General features: G+C 43.5%; 1 long non-coding RNA gene across 2 annotated transcripts; it reads right to left on the reverse strand.

Moving 5' to 3' along the window:
• Positions 1–3881: 3881 nt before the first annotated feature.
• LOC119282322 lies at positions 3882–7060 on the reverse strand. 2 transcript variants are annotated; one of them, XR_005138702.1, is made up of 5 exons: positions 6924–7060; positions 6158–6256; positions 5402–5715; positions 4114–4404; positions 3882–4029 (listed from the first exon to the last, which is right to left on the reverse strand). It is a non-coding gene; the product is annotated as an uncharacterized LOC119282322 (long non-coding RNA). The 2 variants fall into 2 exon arrangements; XR_005138701.1 differs by having other exon boundaries at positions 4110–4404.
• Between the last annotated feature and the right edge of the window lie 12836 nt (positions 7061–19896).

Consider the following 19896-nt stretch of genomic DNA (forward strand, 5'->3'; position numbering starts at 1 on the left):
TCTCACCTTTCTCGATCATTCTCTTCACATTGCTTTTCCAAGTAGACAGGGCCTTGCTCATCTTCGTGAGGGCAGCATTGTTCACTTTATTCCCTTTGAGGCTTGTGTTTTCAAATTCAGTGAGGAACTTGTATCGTTCATGCATCTTCGTGAAGAGGAGGTTGCGCAAATTCCGTCGGTCAGGATGCCTCAGGTTCTCGGTGTTGATCGAGACGGTGCTCCGAAGAATGCACCCGAGCTGAAGCGAGTACCCCTTGACTATTCGTTCGGGCACCATTGGATTCCCGTCGGAGTCCACTTCAGTAACTTCCTCCTTGAGGGTGCGGAGCACGGTCGGGCGCCGGTCCTTCCATTGCCTCTTCGGTTGGCTGCCATCTGTGCGTGCGCCGCCATCAGCAGTGGTGGCATCCTCGGCGGCACCATCAGTGGTGGCATCAGTGGGGTCATCCTCGGCGGTACCATCAATGGTCTCAGGATCGGTGGGGAAGGCGGCGTCCTCATACAAGTGAGGTTGTTCCTCCATCTCATGGGACAGCTCCCAGAATGCCTTGCCACCAGAACCCCCGGCCTCATCGTTGTTGGCCATGTTTCTCTCTAAATAGGAACAAAGTTTGGTCAAAAAGTTGGTTATTGTCAAGGAACAAGATCATGGTCTCATCATTTAGGGTTTGTCGACACCGAGGCATCCTAAAAGCTAAGCTTTTATCATTGAGGGTTTTTCGACGCCGAGGCACCCTAAAAGCCTAAGCTTTCATCATTAGTCACAAGTACCCCGGCCCATGCATTAGTCACAAGTACCCCATATGTCCTATTTTCAGCAAAGTTTCAGCATGACCTTTGCTGAAAATAGGACATATGGAGTACCCGAATTTGCTGGAACGGAAGTTAATCGACATTCCAGCAAACTCAAGGGCCTCTCGGGTGGACAAGGCAAAAAAGGCCTCCATCACAACATGGAAAATACATTGGCATGTGAAGAGGTGAAACAATATATGCATCTCCAAGCAGTATCATTCAACATTTTGGACAAACCACTACAAGCAATACTGGATCAGATACAAGAAGAATGTGAGAAAATGCAGACAAATACTAACAGATTGAGGTGTTTAACTTGCGGTGCTCTCTGTGCTATTAACATTTCAAGTCAAAACCTTTTTTGGTTAGTAAGTGTTTCTTGAGCATATGTATGTAGTAAGTGTTTCTGCTCTCAGTGTTTCAGAACACATATTTTAGCTACCTCGTACCAGTGCTATTACCCAACAGTTAATTAGCTTTTGCTTTTGCTTTTCAGTGCCAAATTCTAGCTAGTACCAGCAAATTAACATCTAGGAGCAATCATTTTCAAATATATATACACTGGACATTTTAATATTAACCTAAGGAAAAATGAATAGTTAGGTTAATTACCCACTGTTAGTTATTCAGTCTGATGCTTTGTTCTACACTTTGATGCAAATTAGTATATAGAAGAAGCTATTTACTAGCAGTACCATATATAAAAGACATTCAGTCCGATGCTATTTACTAGCAGTACTAGCAGTTTTTTTTTCTTCTTCAATAACTGTATTGTCCATCAGACTGTATTGGCCATATATAAAAGACATTCAGTCTGATGCTATTTACTAGCAGTAGTAGCAGTTTTTTTTCTTCTTCATTAACTGTACTAGCAGTTTTTTTCTTCTTCATTAATTGTATTAGCTATTTACTAGCAGTACTAGCACTTGGATCATATGCTAACGCTACATTGATACATCATCATGCTGGGTAATATTAAACCCAAGCAACTTTATAATCAACCCAAGATACATCAACTACTGCACTGTCCTGCCTAATAAAAACAGTCATGCTAGCATATAGTATATAAATCTGAATTTGTGTTTACAAGAAGAGTGTCCATTGCAATGTAAACCTGAGAACACAACTCACCTCAAGTGCAGGATATAGTAGACACCTACTTCTTCAGTCAAGTGCAGTAAAAGACCGTTTGCAGAACCTGTTTAGTCAGAGTTGAACATTAGAATCCATACTATGCTCTACTATGCTTGTAAAGGAACACCTTCTAGCTAGCTGCTGTCGAGTTGCCAGCATTCGTCGTCAGTGAAAAAAAATGAAGAAGAAAATGCATGCATGCACTGGTTTGCCAAAACAGAGCACTTTAGTCCTTTGTTTTTGCTAACTGCTACACATACCCCCAAGTGAACCACCACAACATCTAAAAGCTAACAATTGTTTTTGCTTATATAATCAGACTTTTTGTGCTAAAAAAACCATAGAACAACTGCTCCAAATTTCTAAATAAACTGCCATTTCATTTTATTCAATAATGAACTGTACTCTTTATGGATTTTTTAGTTAAATGCAGAAAATCCAGATGGCATCACTGAGACACTGATGGCATCACACTCAGTCATTTGAACCGAACTAGAATGACTTGAAAGATTACCATAAAATGGAAGCAGAAAAACAAACAACATAAGGGGTGGACAAAGTTCACTGAGATTCCCTAGTATAAGCTCCTGCAGTCTAGGGGTATTCGGCAACTATCACTTTGCTAATCCACCTGGTGAAGGGGGAAACTATCACTTTGCTAATCCACTGGAATTTTGCAAAACTCGTACGCACATACTATGATATTAATGCGCTTGCTAATCCGGTGGAACTCACTACAAGGATCCGTGTCTATTGCAACAAAATCGCCCGTCGCAATACATGCCGATTTGTGGCAATAAGTACCTATTGCCACAAAACAACATTCGTTGGCAGCCATTGCGACTGGACACATGGTAATAGGTTATTGCCACAAAACAACAATTGTGACATTAAAGTCTGCTATTGCAACAACCATGTGGGAAGTTGCCACATGTTTTCCCATGGCAACACTCATCTCATGCCACAATTTGGTTTGTGGAGATAGCTTTAATGCAACATGTAACGAATCATGGCGACTGATAGCTCGTGGCGATAGACATTTGTGGCAACAACCTATGCCAACAACACTCGTTTTGTGGCGCATGCTCTTCCGTGGCAATAGTCAATTGTGGCAATAAACTATGGTAACAATCCTTGTTTTTGTGGTATTATGCATTTTGCCATGAACCGCGGCACTGGTGGCATTAACTTATGGCAACAAATACTCAAGTCGTTGTAACAGGAAATTGCAACATACTAGTTTTGGTGTGATAAATAGATATCACGAGTGAAAGGTTTGTTGCAAGAAACTATTGCGACAATTTAAACTTTTCTTGGTGCTAACATGTGGCAACCAAAAGTGGATTGTGGTAATAGCCTATTGTAACCATAAAAAAACAGGCATTCAATTACAATATTCAAAACCATACATATAATATGTAGATTCATAATTTTCATAGCAAATATCCATCAAATGATACTCAAATGTAATTTAGCCATCCTACTTAAGGGCCAAGACTAAACTGTTCGTGATCTAGAGTCGAGTCGAGCTAGATCGTTGGATCTTGCAATCAAGAAATCAAAAAAAATAGTTCTAGTTAATGAGTCCAACATAACATACACCATACAATTTCAGCCCCATTGTTAAAAATAACTATCGCCAGTAATACTGTGTCAACAAGCATGTAACTGAGGGATCAGAACAGTTTTACAAGTGTAAATGTCTAAAACATAAGCACAAGTACATGTACTAAAAGCATCCGCTATTGATTTAGTTGTGACTCAATCTATAGTTTCAGTTAAGTTCATGTCCCTAGCTAGGACATATTCATTTTTGCTAAGTTGTGACTCAATGCAGTATCAACACATGGTGAAAGAGAAGAAGTAGCTAGCTAATTATGAAGGCCATACGTATAAATGCGGGTGAACATGAAAAGAAAGCAAGGTTGTGACTTACCATTGCTTTAAACATTTGAGAATTCCTTGTTCAACTTGTATGAGCACATTTGAAGAAATAACAGTTAGCCTTGCACCTAGAGTCTTATTAGGACTAGATCTCTAAAAAAGAGTATTTTACAAGTTAAGACTACTATTTTCTTTGTCAATCCTCTTCGTTGGCACCTGCAAATAGAAGTGCACTTTTAGCAATGTAACTAAGCAACATAAATCTTACAAGGTCGCAAGCATATGACTATAATCACCTACTGGTTCCCATCTGTTGGCTCAATTTTGCAAAATTTGCCATCATGTTTTTTTTCAAATTACAGTCTTGATGTTCGCTCTTCTTCCAACAATATTTCCCTTTCAGCACGCTCTTCTTTTAACCTCTCCCCAAATTGTTCTTTCTCAGCACGCTCCAAGTTAATCCTCTCTTGTGTGTTTGCACGTTCAGCTTGTAGTTGATCTTGTAATTCGTTGACCTGCTGGCTAAGCTCAGAGTTTTGCTACTAGGTTGCTGCTGTAGCACGAGCTTGCTCTTCAATCTGGATCCAAAACCTTTCAGAACCAGTTGGACAGTGGCAGAAATACTAATCAAGTTAATCATAAGGCATGTAAGCAGGATCTAATGAATATGGCATGGAACACCAGCAATGTGAAACTAGAACTACAGGAAGAACAAAAAACAGAGTAAAATGTTTAAGAAAGGGAAAATGGGCACTTCTGTCACATCAAGATCAGTATATTTCCTTGGAAATATCATCATAACCCTGCAAAGAACTAGGGCCGTCTCCAGAAAATTGAGGCCCCTGTGCGAAATGTGAAACGAGAACCTAAAATTAGGAAATGTCATGCACGACCATTTGACTAGGGAGACGAACGAGTATAGTCAGTGTTTCCTATATTAGTCAGTGTTTCCTATATATATATATATATATATATATATATATATATATATATATAATATATATATATATATATATATGGATTTTGGGTCTTTTTTATATATGAATTGAAAATTTGTGCATTGTTCAGAATGAACTTGAATTAAGGTAACTGACGCTACTTATTTATGGACTATGGCTAACAACAAATGAACTACATGCCACATAATCAAATTAAACCAACATCTAAGTAGCCAAAATGACTGAAATTATAAGGGGAAGCAAGCATATTAGGAATAACATATATACCTAAAATTTAAAGTTCTGACATTGACAGAAGTAGCCGGTTTCATTCAAATCTAACTATCTAACTAGGTCTAGCTGTTTTGGGCAAGTTGCATTGGAAATTAAACTAAAATAATGCATCTGTTCTAATGTAGTGGTCTAGTAAAGCATTGACTGTACAAGTTATTTTCCACGCTCGTCTCAACTAGCATGTTAGTGCCTCCTAGTACTGACCAGTTCAAGAAGAGAGCCTCTAATTAGGAAAGATTCCAGCCATGAGATGGGCAACAAATAAACATGACAGAAGGAATTCCCAATCATACAAAAAAGGAACATGGAAATTAGAAATAGCCATGTGGTGATGTCAGTATGAACAAAATACTTACATGGACTATGGGAATGCGTCAGGCAAGGGAAACGTGCATGCCTGCTTGTTCTGGTGACGGATGACAGCAGAGGCACAACAACGATGCTGCACTGCTCCATGTACAAGATCATGGGCCTCGCCGCCCTAGGACACACAAAGGAACCAAGGATGCCGCTCGTATCGGTGCGGCCGTCAGCCGTGACCATGTACGAAACGAGCAGTTCAGGCACTCTCAGATCCATGGTGACGAAGAACACATATACAGGATTCGAAGCCCCCTAATTTTTGGGGGCCCTGTGCGGTCGCCCACCTCGCACGTCCTCGTCAACGGCCCTGCAAAGAACAGTGTGCATCAGACAAGAACCACGAGAGATAAAGCATGAACACTAGTTGAACACGGGAGCAACCTACTTGGCTCTTGTACAAATCAATAATAACTTGTTGTATATGGACATTAGTTGAACACGGCAACACAAACAACTGTCAATCAGGTCACTACACGAGCAAGCACATGCAAAGTGACCCGTAGTGCAAAAATTTCAGAGTGGCAAAGCATAAGCATACTGTTGACAAATCAGGAACGGAGCATCTGTGTTGTGTTGTATGTGCGTGCTTGTTGCTGTGTTGGCATGTGTGTGTATGTGCTTCCTAGTACCTAACCAAAGTACTCGCAAGATGTTTTCTAAGAATAGACATTCCATGGCAAAGTTATAAAGAATATAAACATTCTAAGCGAATTATCTATGAGTGCGCCATAGACTCCATAAACATATACCTGGAACCGGTAGGCATCATTACAGTGGCTTTAAGCAAAATGAACTGATATGCATAAATCCATGAGGTGTTGACACTAACCGAGCTCCCCTCAAACATTCTGTAAGAGTAGAATGATAAATAACTTGAGATAGAAACAGATGTACAGCCAAGAGCTACAGACTATAAGCATGCAGTAAAACCATATATTCAACAAATTTGGAATTAAATGTGGAACCTATTTTGCGCATAATGTAACCAGGATGGATACTTGGTAAAAGGTGATAGAGTTTTACATTTACCTAAATAAAAAGGTAACCCTGATGTGTAGTTGTAAAAAGTGATGCTATCATCCATTGGATTATATCAAACAAGCATATGAGATTGAGATACGAGAAATATAATAATTAAAGTGAAATAAACAGACAAGTTCTTGTTGTATTTTCATAGTGAAGTTGGGATATACTACATTAAAATGATCAAACATGTACTAGAACCCTTACCATGAAAAGCACTATGTATTACACCTACATTCCCTATCAGTAAAGTACATGTCCGTGTTGCTCTTCACAATTTCTACTACCCAATTTGACACTCACTAGACCTATTTAGCTGAATTAAAATATTGCACAGGTATTCAGGTATGTATGTATACGTGCCAGTTTGGGAGTATTCGAGTATGTACGATATGTTAGGGGTATTCGGGTATGTGCATCTCCACCACGGGCAGGAACACGTACGTACTACTATTCCTGTTGGATGGATTATTATTGTGGAAGGTAGCTTACATATGGATCGATTCCTCGTGGATGCTAGCAGATGACGAGGACCGGTGGCTCCTAGCGCGGGAGGCACGCATGGTCCATGCGCTAGTTCTGCTCAAGCCGCTTCAATTCCTCATGGCCGGCCCGAGGGAGGGATGGCTGCCGACGGCCCCGGCTAGATCTGCCCAGGATTGCGGCGGCCGCGCGCTCCTTGTGGCCGCCTCCTCGAGCCTGGTGGGGAGGAGGGAACGACCCTGGGGCCCAGGGTTGCGTTGGCGACCTACAGAGAAAGGGGCGAGCGGCGGCGGCATGAGGTCCCCATTCTTCTACCAAAATGGATTTTTAGGGTCCTAGAAATGTGCCCCCAAATCTCGTACAAATACCGCTTCAAGGGAGACGACTTTAGGTTTCCAGTAAAAAAAAATATACAGGATGGGCCAATATGTGAGATCTACTACTCATTTTTTGGCCCATAAACCGCATATCGGCCCGTTTTTTGGGGATCGGGCCAATATGTGGGATCTGTTGGAGGTGCTCTTAGCACCATATATGAGGGATAACCTATGGGTTGCCCTCATAACCGTTACTTTCGTGGTTACCTATTTAAAGGCTCCTTCTTCCCACTAAGCTCCCTACTTTCACATCTCATATCTAACGAAACATCACATACAAGAAATATTTATATCTCATCGTGAGAAAAAACATATAATTTTAGACAATTTGAATTTGCATGCAAAATTAATAGAAAAATTATTGATTTAATGACATGCTCCAACAATTTTGAATTTATGCGTTGTTTAATTTGGATGCGTTTAATTTTTCGTGTTATTGCATATTAAAATATAGAGAGAGCCTATACATCACTTGTGGCACAAGCAATGCTAATTGACGCTCACCCGCTGCGCGCCTGGCTGACCCAGCTAAGCGAGGTCGCTTTGCACAGCTCGCTCGCTCGGCTGTTTCCACCGGTTCACCATGTTGACCGGTCGACTGGTAAACCGTTGACCCATGGCATAGTTGACCGTTCACTTCTATAAAAAGTTTAGAATTTTAAAAGTTTTTTGAGGTTGAAAAAATGTGGCTTCAAAAGATGTTCGTCAATTTGAAAGAAATGTTTCTCAATTCTAAAAAAGTTCACTAATTAAAAAAAATCACAGACTTAAAAAAGATTCAAGAATTTGAACTTTTTAAATCCATTCTGAAAAAAATGTTTGCAATCTCGAAAAAAGTTACCAAAGTCAATATAAGTTTATGTATTTGAAAAAACAACAAGAATTTGAAAAAAATCGTGGAAAGAAAAAATATTGGTGAAAATGAAAAAGTTCAACCACTAAAAAAAATGTTTGTAAATTTGGAAAAATATTCAAGTTTCCAAAAAAGACAGGAATTTTAAATTGTTGCCAAATTTAACAAAAATCATTCACGAATTTGAATAAGTTGGTCAATTTTAAATTTGTTGATAATTTTTTAAACAATACACAATTTCAAGGAAAAAGTTACTGAAATTTAAAAATATAAATAAAAAAATGGATACTAAAAGGTAAAAGAAAATAGGAAAAGGAAAATAAAAACCAAATAGAAAACCGGAAGAAAAACAAACAAAAAGCTGCTGAGGATAAACCTAGCCGAAAAAGAAGAAAAACTCGGTTTTTGTTTTAGACAAAAGAAAAAATATGCGGAAGCTCCCAGAAGAAAAACCTGGCCTAAGGCATGGAATGGCAGCCCAATTGTTTTTTGCGGGAAAAGTGGCAGCCCAATTTAGCCCCTCGTCGGCTAGCCGAACACCTTTCTTTCTAATGGGCCTTGGCCCAGCTGTTCATTATGTTTAAGAATAAGTTTACTTATTAACAATAAGTGTACAAATGGTGGTAGTCCGTTGGTAATCACTTGTTTCACCTGGTAGGAGGTAGCGGTAGGAGGTAGCATGTTTGATTCTTTGTATGGACCATTTCTTTTTCTTCATGCATGCCCCCATTGTTGGTCATTTTATTTTGTTCATGGGTCTGCATGTTCTATTTTCTTATATCAAGAATATGTATATATAATATGCTCTCATGCTAATATGTACTCCCTTTGTACCACAATACTTGTTGCCCGTATAATTGTGAGAACAATGGTTTATTCTGTATTTTCAACAGGTTAAGTGAATGAATTTATGCGTACATATCGGAAGTAATTCCATTTTGAGTCATATATGTATTTCAATTAAGGTTCAAGTAATACAGAAAAAAGTTCAAGACCTATGTACAAGCTTATGTCAAAGACAAAGATTGTTGACAAAATCAATTGAGTGAAAATTTGAACTTATGTTTGTAAGCATTGTGGCACCATTCCTTTTTATAGTTTACACTATTGCTTTTTTCTCTAAAGTTATAGCTTGTCACAGTAGGCATCAACACATGATATTAGATACTGTATCAATAGGTGAAACACACCAAGAGCAACACAAACTTATATGTTACTGTGGTAATGTGCCGGTAACACATTTTCGAATCTTATCAACCATGTGTTACTCTCCGTGCATGCGTTACGGATATTTCGCTCTGTAACACATTTTTCTATATGTTACATCAATGTGTTACTTAATCTATGTTTTGTTGTAGTGTTTGGTTAATTGACATTGGTGCAATTAAAAAATATTTAATTACTCCTTAAAGCTGCAAAAATCATAACTTAATACCTATAAATTCAAGTAATATATTTTCCCACAGTTTTACTTGTAACTAATGCAACGTCGCACCAATGTTGTAATATCTTTCTGAATATTCCCACAAATAGTTATTCTGTTGAAATACCTAGTCTCAATTACAACAAAATGCCTGCCTCACGCAACGAAATCTGTTTGTCGCAATATCGCTATCATATTACTACGCTGATGCAGTTTGTTGCAATACGTAGCCACTTTTTTGCAATAATATGTGTAACAAATGCAACGTCACGCTGATGTTGCAATATCTTTCTGAATAATGCCACAAATAGTTATTCCGTTGAAATACCTAGTCTCTATTACAACAAAATAACTGCCCTTGTGCAACAGAAATATTTTGTCGCAATACCGTTATCATATTGCAACACCGACATAATTCATTGCAATATGAGGCCTCTATTGCAACAAACTTAGTATTTATCGTGACCAAACTAACTTATGGCAATATGTGCGGCCTATTACCACAATCGGAGAATTTGTGGTAATATTGTGTTTTATTGCAACAAAACTTAGTTGAAGCAATAATTTTTGTTGCAATAGACCGAAATCCTTGTAGTGACTTCACAAGTCCGAGAAACTGTCAGATCAGAGTAGTCTCTGAACCTGAAAACAGAGCATTCAATCTACTTCTCAACCCACTGGATTTTTTTTGCAAGGTTTGTCGTCTGCACTAATCCTCCACTGCATTGCTGCCCTACCACTAAGAAATAGCGATTTCCCCACCAATCCAGCTATGAACGAGCACCATTTGTACTAATCGACGAACACAAATTTTGTACTAATACCAGACAAGGAAATTCCTCTCCTCTCTGCAGCTATATATCCATCTACTACAGGAACGAGCGCTAATTGACGGGCAGAGATTGGATGGATGCGTAACCTGGTCGCAACCCGCGCCGGCGGCTCCCCGCCGTCTAGGGTAATTGCAGACGGCCGGAGTTGTGACGGCGGCCTCCTCTTCGAGACGCGCGGTGACACCCGTATCTCCTCGGCCTCTCCCACCGCGCGTGGCCGTCAGCGCTCAACAACCTACTCGGCGGCGGCGGCGGCTGAGTAGATAGGTTCGGGGCGGCGTCGAGGCGGCGTCGGGGCGTCGAGGCGGCGTCGGGGCGGCGTCGAGGCGGCAGGGCAGCGGCGTCGGGAGAGGAGAGGGGAAGGGGATCGAGGGCGAGGGCGAGGGAGAGAGAGGGGATAGGTTTGGGCCGGGGAGGAAATATGGATGGGGGCGGCACAATACTAATGGCGCACCACCCCTCGGTGCGCCATAAGTACATCCATACTAATGGCGCACCTCACCCTGGTGCGCCATTAGTATTTTTTTTTATTTCTGCTCGAGCCAACAGGTTATCTTCCACCTGACCTGATCCACATCAAGTTCCCTCTACTAGCTCGACTGGTCAGCAGCCAGTTCTCACACCAGGAGGTCCTTGGTTTGATACCCAGGCTCCACAATTTTTTTATGCATTTAAAATGCTGTTTGATACTTATTTGTGTTTAAATATGTTCAAACTTGTTTAAATCATAACAGTAATATTTTTTTATAAGACAGTAATAATTTTTAAAAAATATCATCAAACAGTAATGCCGGTGGAGCGGGGGAGAGTGCGGGGGGTGCGGGGGGTCGGCGGCGGCGGTTGAGTAGGGGAATCGAGGGTGCGGGGGGTCGGCAGCGGCGGCCGGTGGACCGGGGGGGGGTGCTCGGCGGTGAGGGGGACCGGATCTGGCGAGGTGGGATAGCGATCGAGATGGAGGGGGATCAGATCGAGTGTCCATGAAATTTAGAAATATTCATGATAGTTCAAAAAGTGCCCATGAAATACAATCGAGAAATGAAGGCTACGATTTAAATACAATCGATCTTAGCTAGCTATCTGTTCACAATCTTCTTGCCCTTCTTTTTCGCAAATGGAGTTCTTCTGTGGAACGAACGTCCTTTAGGTAGGGTGGTCCTGCTTCTTCTTGTGGTGTATGCTGCTACTTCATCATCGTCGTCATGTTCGATCCTCGGGTCGCCGTACTTGTCGAAGTCTTGCTCATTGGCTACTTCATCCATTCCGATGATCTTCCTTTTGCCTCTCCTCACGACAACACGACTGGCTTTGACGGGTCGGTAATGAAGAAGCATTGGTCAACTTGGGAAGCCAGTACCCATGGCTCATTTTTCGCGGTGACGTTTGCGCCCGCGGTCTTGGATTTGGCTTCGGGTATAACCATGGTGGTGAAATACCGGTCTTCTATTAGGACGCTCTTCGCCCATCTGACACGGAACATCGGGACCTTCTCTCCAGCGTAGCTCAGCTCCCAGATCTCCTCGATCCTTCCGTAGTATCTGTCCTTGTCATTACCGGTGTAGGATTCCATCGTTACCCCAGAGTTCTGATAACCATCGCTCTTCATGTCCTTGGCCTCGGTGTAGAATGTGTAGCCGTTGATATCGTACGCCTCATAGGTCATCAGGTTGTGCTCGGCGCCCTATGACAAGGCGAATATGAGTTGTTCTTCCGCGGAAGAATCCTCATGTAAAGGGTACGACAGAAGCTTCTGCTTGAACCAACACGCGAAACATGAGTTGTGCTCTTTGATTATATCTCCGTCCGTCCTCTGTTGGCCTCGGTCATTGTACGTCTTCTTAATAAAGGTTTTGTGCTCTACCACCCAAGGATCGACCACGTCTATGTGTTGTAGCGCGACTAGGTTTGCTCTTTCAAAGTCGGCGAGTCGACCCTCTAAGTCGACATGCATTTCGCGGCGACCCTCACGGTGACCCCATCCAGCGAGCCTGCCGAGGTGCCTGTTGACGGGCAGACCAACGGGGTTCTTGATGCCTAGATAATTCGTGCAGTAGGAGATGCACTCTTCGGTCAGAAAGCCCCTAGCTATACTTCCCTCTGGACGTGACATGTTGCGAACATATCCTTTGATGACACCATTCATCCTTTCGAACGACATCATGCTGTGCAGGAACGTCGGCCCGAGTTGGACGATATCCTCCACTATATGGACCAGCAGATGCACCATAACGTCGAAGAATGCGGGCGGGAAGTACATCTCAAGCTCGCATAGTATCACCACGATCTCTTCCTGTAGCCTTCTGAGTTGCCTCACGCCAATCGACTTCCGAGAGATGACGTCAAAAAAGTTGCATAGGCCAAATAACGTTTCATGGACGTGCGCATCCATGATCCCACGGATTGCAACTGGAAGTATCTGCGTCATCAGCACGTGACAGTCGTGAGACTTCATCCCACTGAACTTCTGCTTTGCTGGGTCTAGGTCTCTGCTTATCTTCCCCACGTAACCGTAAGGAAGTTTTACTCCTAGGAGGCAGGTGAAAAACTGCTCGATCTCCTCCTGACTTAGAGTGAAGCACGCGGGAGGGGTAGTCATTTCCGGTCTTCTTGGCCTTTTTGCCTTTGCGATGACTTACTGTGTCCTGCTTCGCCTCATCATCATCATCATCATCATCATCATCATCATTAGCGTGAAGCTCCTGCCTGATGCCCATTGATTTCAAGTCTGCCCTTGCTTTCAGCCCATCTTTGGTCCTCTCTGGCATGTTGAGCAGGGTACCAAGCAGACTCTCGCACACGTTCTTCGTGATATGCATGACATCAAGGCTGTGAGGCACACGGTCGATCTTCCAGTACGGCAAGTCCCAGAAAACAGACCTCGTTTTCCATACCTTCAGCAGCGGCTCTGGCGCCTTTCGCTTCTTTCCCGGCTCTGGCGCCTTTTGCTTCTTTCCCGGCAGTGGGCAGTCTTTCCAATTTTTCAATAGCTTGTCTATTTCCTCGCCGCTCCTCGTACACGGGCGTTTTCGGGGTTCGGTTTCACCATCGAACAGATCCTTGCATTTCCTCCACGGGTCATCATCGCGAAGCCACCTTCGATGTCCCATGAACACGGTTTTCGAAGACCCGGGATCTCTATCTAGCTGGCGATACGTTGTGTCATCCATGCACCTTACGCATCCAGAAAATCCGTGGACTACCTGCCCCGCAAGATATCCGTAACTGAGATAGTCGTGCACCGTCGTGAGCAGTGCGGCTCTCATAGGGAAATATTCTTTCTCTGCGGCGTCCCACGTATTGGCTGGCGTTTTCCACAGCATGTCAAGCTCCTCTTTCAGCAGCCCCAGATACAGATTGATGTCGTTCCCTGGTTGTTTCGGTCCTTCAATTAGCATACTCATGTGAATGTATTTCCTCTTCATGCACAACCAGGGGGGAAGGTTGTACATCCACACAAACACAGGCCAGGTGCTATGTGTGCTTCTCTGGCTGCCAAACGGATTGACTCCATCGGTGCTCGCGCCCAGCACGATGTTCCTTGGATCGTTCCCAAATTCTAGGTCTTCGAAGTTCAACGCTTGCCACTGGCTCGCATCCTTAGGGTGACTCAGCATCTTGTCTTTCTTATCTATCTCCGGATCATTTGCGTCATCTTCTCGCTTCTTCTCCTCCCAATCCGCGTGCCAATGCAGGAGCTTTGCTACCTTAGGGTCCGCGAAATACCGCTGCAGACGAGGAGTGATCGGAAAGTACCACACCACTTTTCGAGGAGCTTTCTTCCTGTTCTTGTATCGAGTGACGCCGCACACCGGACATATGGTAGACTCCGCGTGCTCGTCCCGATAAATGATGCAATTGTTCATGCACACATGGTATTTCACGTGCGGTAAATCTAGAGGACACATGGTTTTCTTCGCCTCCTCCAAACTGGTCGGGCACTTGTTCCCCTTGGGAAGACGTTCGTGCCAGAATGACATGTTCTCGTCGAAGCATGCGTCGGTCATTTTGTGTTTTACCTTCATCTCCAGAGCCATGAGTGTTACTTTCAGGCGGGTATCCTCGGGCCTGCATCCTTCATACAATGGAGTAACCGCGTCTAACTCAAGTTGATCCATCTTGGCTTTCTCTCAGGCGGCAGCTCTTGCGTTATCCGTCTGCTTGAGAAGCAGCTCTTGAATATGAGGGTCCTGCACCCAGCCCATCGATGGTCCAGCGTCTTCTGCTCCGTCGGCATCATCATCTTCATGATCATGCCCGTCGTCTGCTCCGGCATCTTCCTCATCATCATGTCCTGCATCTTCTACATGATGACTGTGCACAGCATCACCGTCGTGATCATCTCCTGGGGATTCTTCGTCTTCTCGCCCGCCCGAGCCGCGGTGGTTGTCTTGCTGCCCTTCCTCATTTCTTGACCGACCCCCATGGACGACTTCGTAGTCATCTTCATCACCTTGCCACCGATAGCCATCCATGAAACCACGCAAGAGCAGGTGGTCCCGCACCTGCCCGGAATCCGGGTCCGCAATAAGGCTCTTCAGCTTGCATCTTCGACACGGACATCTTATCTCCGTCTCGTTCTTTTGAAGCATCTCGGCCTTCGCGGACCTCAAAAACCTATTCACGATGCCTTCGGTCATCGTGCGGACCATGGTCGCCTGCGGGGTAGAGCAAAACGATATTTTAGAACCAAGAAAAAATTTGGCATGACTTTCCCTAAAAATAGGACCAAAAAGAATGCTTAATGCCAAAATTCTCGCCGAAACGGAAATGAATGAACATTCCGGCAAAATATTGGCAACTATCGCGTTTCAAATACCGGTACATCTCCAAACACAAACACATATGCAACACCACAAACATATGCAACACCACGAACATACATAGATCTAGCTAGGCCATAAAAAGTGCATGTGCACATTGTTGTAGGGAGAACAACATAAATATAGCTTCCCCCCTAACTTACCTATCAAAACAAGGTAATTTAACAACTTAATTTGAATGAATCTATGGTGGAAATGAGGTGAAAAAGAGGAGGCACCCGAGACAAGAAGGAGGTGGAGAGAATGAAGTGGGGAGAAAGTGAGTGTGGGTAGAAGAGGCTGTCCAAAATATCTTGTTGCTGCCCACTTACTAATGGCGCACCAACTCTAGATGCGCCATTAGTAATCCAGGTTACTAATGGCGCACCTTCTGGTGGTGCGCCATTAGTAGTTTTGCAAAAAAAAAACATACTAATGGCGCACTGTTCCACAGTGCACCATTACTAGTTTAAACTAGTACTGGCGCACGGTGGAACAGTGCGCCATTAGTAGTTTTGCAAAAAAAGGAATAAAAAATATAATAAAAAACAACATTAGTGGCGCACTTTCCGACAGGTGCGCCATTACTAGTTACAACTAGTAATAGCGCACTGAGTCCGGATGCGCCATTAGTATGTTTGGACAGGCGCACTAGTTCAATTTTTTTTGATACTAATGGCGCACCTTGGGCTAGGTGCGCCATTAGTAGTTTCAACTCTAATGGCGTATCAGAAGGTGGTGCACCATTAGTATATACTAATGGCGCACCGCTTGTCTGGTGTGCCATTAGTGTCAATCCCATCTATAGCCCTTTTCCTAGTAGTGCCGGCTTTATAATGCCCTTCTCCATGTCAAGGGAAGGACAACTCAAGAATTTCAGCACAGAATCTTCTTCATAAGCATTGCCTGTACTCTACATTTTATAGAGAGTAATTATAGATATGATAATACTGGAAGGGATAGAGGATAATGAAGATAAGATGCAGATTGATGGTACATAATCAACTACCAATCCCTGGAAGTACAAGCATTACAGGACAAAATGTACTGACAAGAGCAATGGGCTACACTTCTGCACTGGCATTGTCTGTGTATTCTACTTGTTGGTAAGATTAAATATAGATCTGATCTTTTTTAGTAAATGGTGGGCAAGGGAGATAAGATGCAGAATGCTACAAAATGAACCAATCCCTCTTCCCATAATACAAGAGTGTTTTGAACACTGGTGTACTGTACAAAACGTTCTTATATTATGGGACAGAGGGAGTAGCTGTTAATGTAAGTACAGTGATAGACCAAGTTCAGTCCTTACAACAGGACTGCAGAGCTAAACCTCTTCAAAAGCATTGGGTTGATTCTAAATTTGTGTAAGATTCCATACGCAACTTATAATTTCCACCAAATGGACGATTACGAGGCTAACATGTGCAGTGATGCTACATAATCAAACATCTATGAAATTAAGTATGGTCATACAGGGCAAGAGGTACTCACAAGAGCAATGAAGTGTGCAATATAGTTGCGAGATTCTGTGGTCCCTTGAGAACGAATGTTCTTCTGCTAACACTTTTCGTACAAGTGAGACATTAAGGCAAATGCAGAAATGTAGTTCAAATTGTGATGTGATATCATAGACAGTACCTTACGCTATAGCCGAGACCAATGTGTAACAAGATTATTCCAGTCACCATCGGATAAATGTAGCACCGGAGACTTTACAGAAATTTCGTTCAGAGGCTTGCCATCGAAGTGCGGTTGCCTCAGGTAGGAATGATACTTCATCAACGAGTGCTTGAAAAGCGCAACCAACTCTTGCTCGTCATCACAATCCAGTTTGCTCCTCACCTATTTAAAAGAATGAAATCTTGTGTCTTCTGTCAGCAGAAACATATGCAGTAATGACCATGAATAACATTAGTACATTACTACGTGTAAGTTGCGGAGGAAGACTGGAAATTGTTCTGTGTATGTGGTATAATCTTTCCATGAAGGAAATATGCGCACAAAGTTCCTGACAACAACATATGCTTCGTCTTCTAAACCGGGAAGAAATGGAACAGGGATCCTATTTGCTGCAATTGGGGCTCTCTCTGGTTCGAAAAGGGATTTGGCAACTGGATTTGGTGTACTCTTTTCTGGAATGGGGGTTTTGCGTCGTACAGCTGGTGCTATGTCAACTGGCATAATCATATTGTTTGCTGCAGTTGGGGTCTGCTGAGTTGGGGCATCATAAATGACCAGTGTAGTAGGGCTAGAGTCTGCTAGAGTTGGGGTGTTTTGTGGGTCAGGTGATATTGCAACTACACCTAATGGGCTATTTGATTTATAGGTGCCACCACCTTTTTCAAATACTTTGCTTGTGCTCCTCCACGATCAGCAATCGCCCTCTTCCTTTTGAACCTCTGATACACAAGAACATCATTTGAATGGATAAATATGGTATGATGACAGATGGAATATGTACTGAAAATGGATAGGCAGGGCGTATTCACATACACGATGTATAAACTAAGCTAATGGCAGTTCAACAAAGTAGAAGCAATGCAAAGCATCAGTTGCAAGATATGGGCGAGCAATGTAACCTTGGAAAGTTAGAGCAAGTACCTTGATGGGTGAATAAGATAGGGAATCTTCCTTTGACTCCTCCACTAGGGAGCTACATTGACTTAGGTCTCCCTCTAGCTCAGAATCACTGTTAGGATCATATTCTGAGCATGAATCTGTAGGTGGAGAGCGTTTGCATTGCATTGCATCCAGACTTGATTTCAGTCCCTTAATGCCAAGTTTGACAGCCATGGCATTATTCTGCTTTATTCTTTTCATGCGCGCAAACTCATAATCATTATGATGCTGTTCAGAATCTGAGATTCATGAAAACATAAAAAGTAGTCAGATTATCTATGGAATGCATTGCGGATTCAACTCGGAGAGTGTCTCCCTATAAACCCCTGCATATGCAAAGTTCACCTCCCCAACCATGCTGACCAGACCACACACAGAAATACAAACCCCTTATGTCTCTATAACAGGCAGGCACACATTTCAAAACTGAAGTAGGAACATTAGCATCATATGAAATTCGTATTTGAACAAATAAACTAAGCAATTATGAGTGGCGTAATGTTTAGCTTCAAGGGTGGAGTGTTGGTAGTGCGACACAAAGCAAGTACGCCGATTGTATTCCATGTAAAAGATCGAAACCTATGTAAAAGTTGGAAATGACACTTTCTTTCTATACAATGCAGTGTTCGTTACCCACACATGATGGAAGAGATCACATAGAGAAATACTATTCACTCATGTCTATGGTTCCAGTATTTAGAAACAGGGTGGTCCACCCTTAAAGAATATTGACAACAAATATGACAAGGCAAGCATAGATGTAGTGAATCAAGCATTTACTTGCGAGCTTATTAGGACAAGTATGCAAAATTGTAACTGCAGTAAGAGACCGTCTGATGAAGTCATGTACCTAGGGTAGGGTCATGTACCTGACCCAGGTACCATCCCCAAGGACATCTACAGAAGAGACCATCTCCCAGTCGACCAAGAGAGATTCCACTCAACGGACTGGAAGACACTCGACGAACATGAAGACACTCGACCATGAAGACTCACTCGACCACCAGGAGTTCAGGATCTACTCTATATCCAAACGGTCTGTAATTAAGTAGTCTTTATGGTCATGATGACACTTTATGTAAGGCGTTACCAGTAACGCCAGGCCTTAATGTACTTTAACCCTCTGCTACGTGGGTAGGCTGGGGTCCTGGCATCCTCTATATAAGCCACCCCCCTCCACTGGCAGAGGGGTTGGCACCCCTATAACTCTCACACATATAATCCAGTCGACCGCCTCCGGGCTCCGAGACGTAGGGCTGTTACTTCCTCCGAGAAGGGCTGGAACTCGTAAAACACTTGTGTGCACAACTGATCCATAGCTAGGATCTTGCCTCTCCATACCTACCCCCTATTCTACTATCAGACTTAGAACCACGACAGTTGGCGCCCACCTTGGGGCAGGTGTTTTAGCGACTTGTTGGAGAAGTTGCAATCTTTTCGATTCCCATCATCATGGTTTCCGGTGGAGTTTTGGTTGAGGGCCGCGAGATCCGTCTCGGTGCACTCACATTGGTCGCCGACGACTCCGCCTGGCTGCAGGAGGCTCTGCTCGACGTGGATGTGCTCCCGGTCCGCAGAGCTACGCACTTTCGAGCATGCGTCCGCGGCGTCCTTCTGCGGCAACCGTCGACCTAGTATCGGCCGGTTTTCGTGTCATCCTCCCTCCCCGCTTCCCGCCGGCGTAAGCGCTCCGGTCGGTCGAGGCTTCAGCGGTGGGTGAGACACGCGGTGGCTCACTAGTTGACCACCGCCCAAGTCACGGCAATCGAGCCCGACGAATCTCTCTATGGCCTATTCGACCTATCGACTGGCTCCGCAGAGACTGCTTCTGAGTGCGACAGCAGTGATCCAGTGGTGGAGGTCCTGATGGTCAATGGACCGCACGCTCCCCCCGGCTTTCCTGGCGCCAAGGGAGGCAACGACGGAGGCGATCCGTCGCACGACCACGAGGAATATCTCCCCGAGCCCCTCAATTCGCAGTAGAGGGAAGAGCTTCGCCGCCGGAACATGGATGCGCTTCACACTCCGATCGTTGGAGAAACCCCTGAGGCTCGCGCCTTAGAGGACGCGCGCTTGGC

The sequence above is a fragment of the Triticum dicoccoides genome, chromosome 3B (assembly GCF_002162155.2).
Source record: "Triticum dicoccoides isolate Atlit2015 ecotype Zavitan chromosome 3B, WEW_v2.0, whole genome shotgun sequence".
NCBI classification, from domain to species: domain Eukaryota; kingdom Viridiplantae; phylum Streptophyta; class Magnoliopsida; order Poales; family Poaceae; genus Triticum; species Triticum dicoccoides.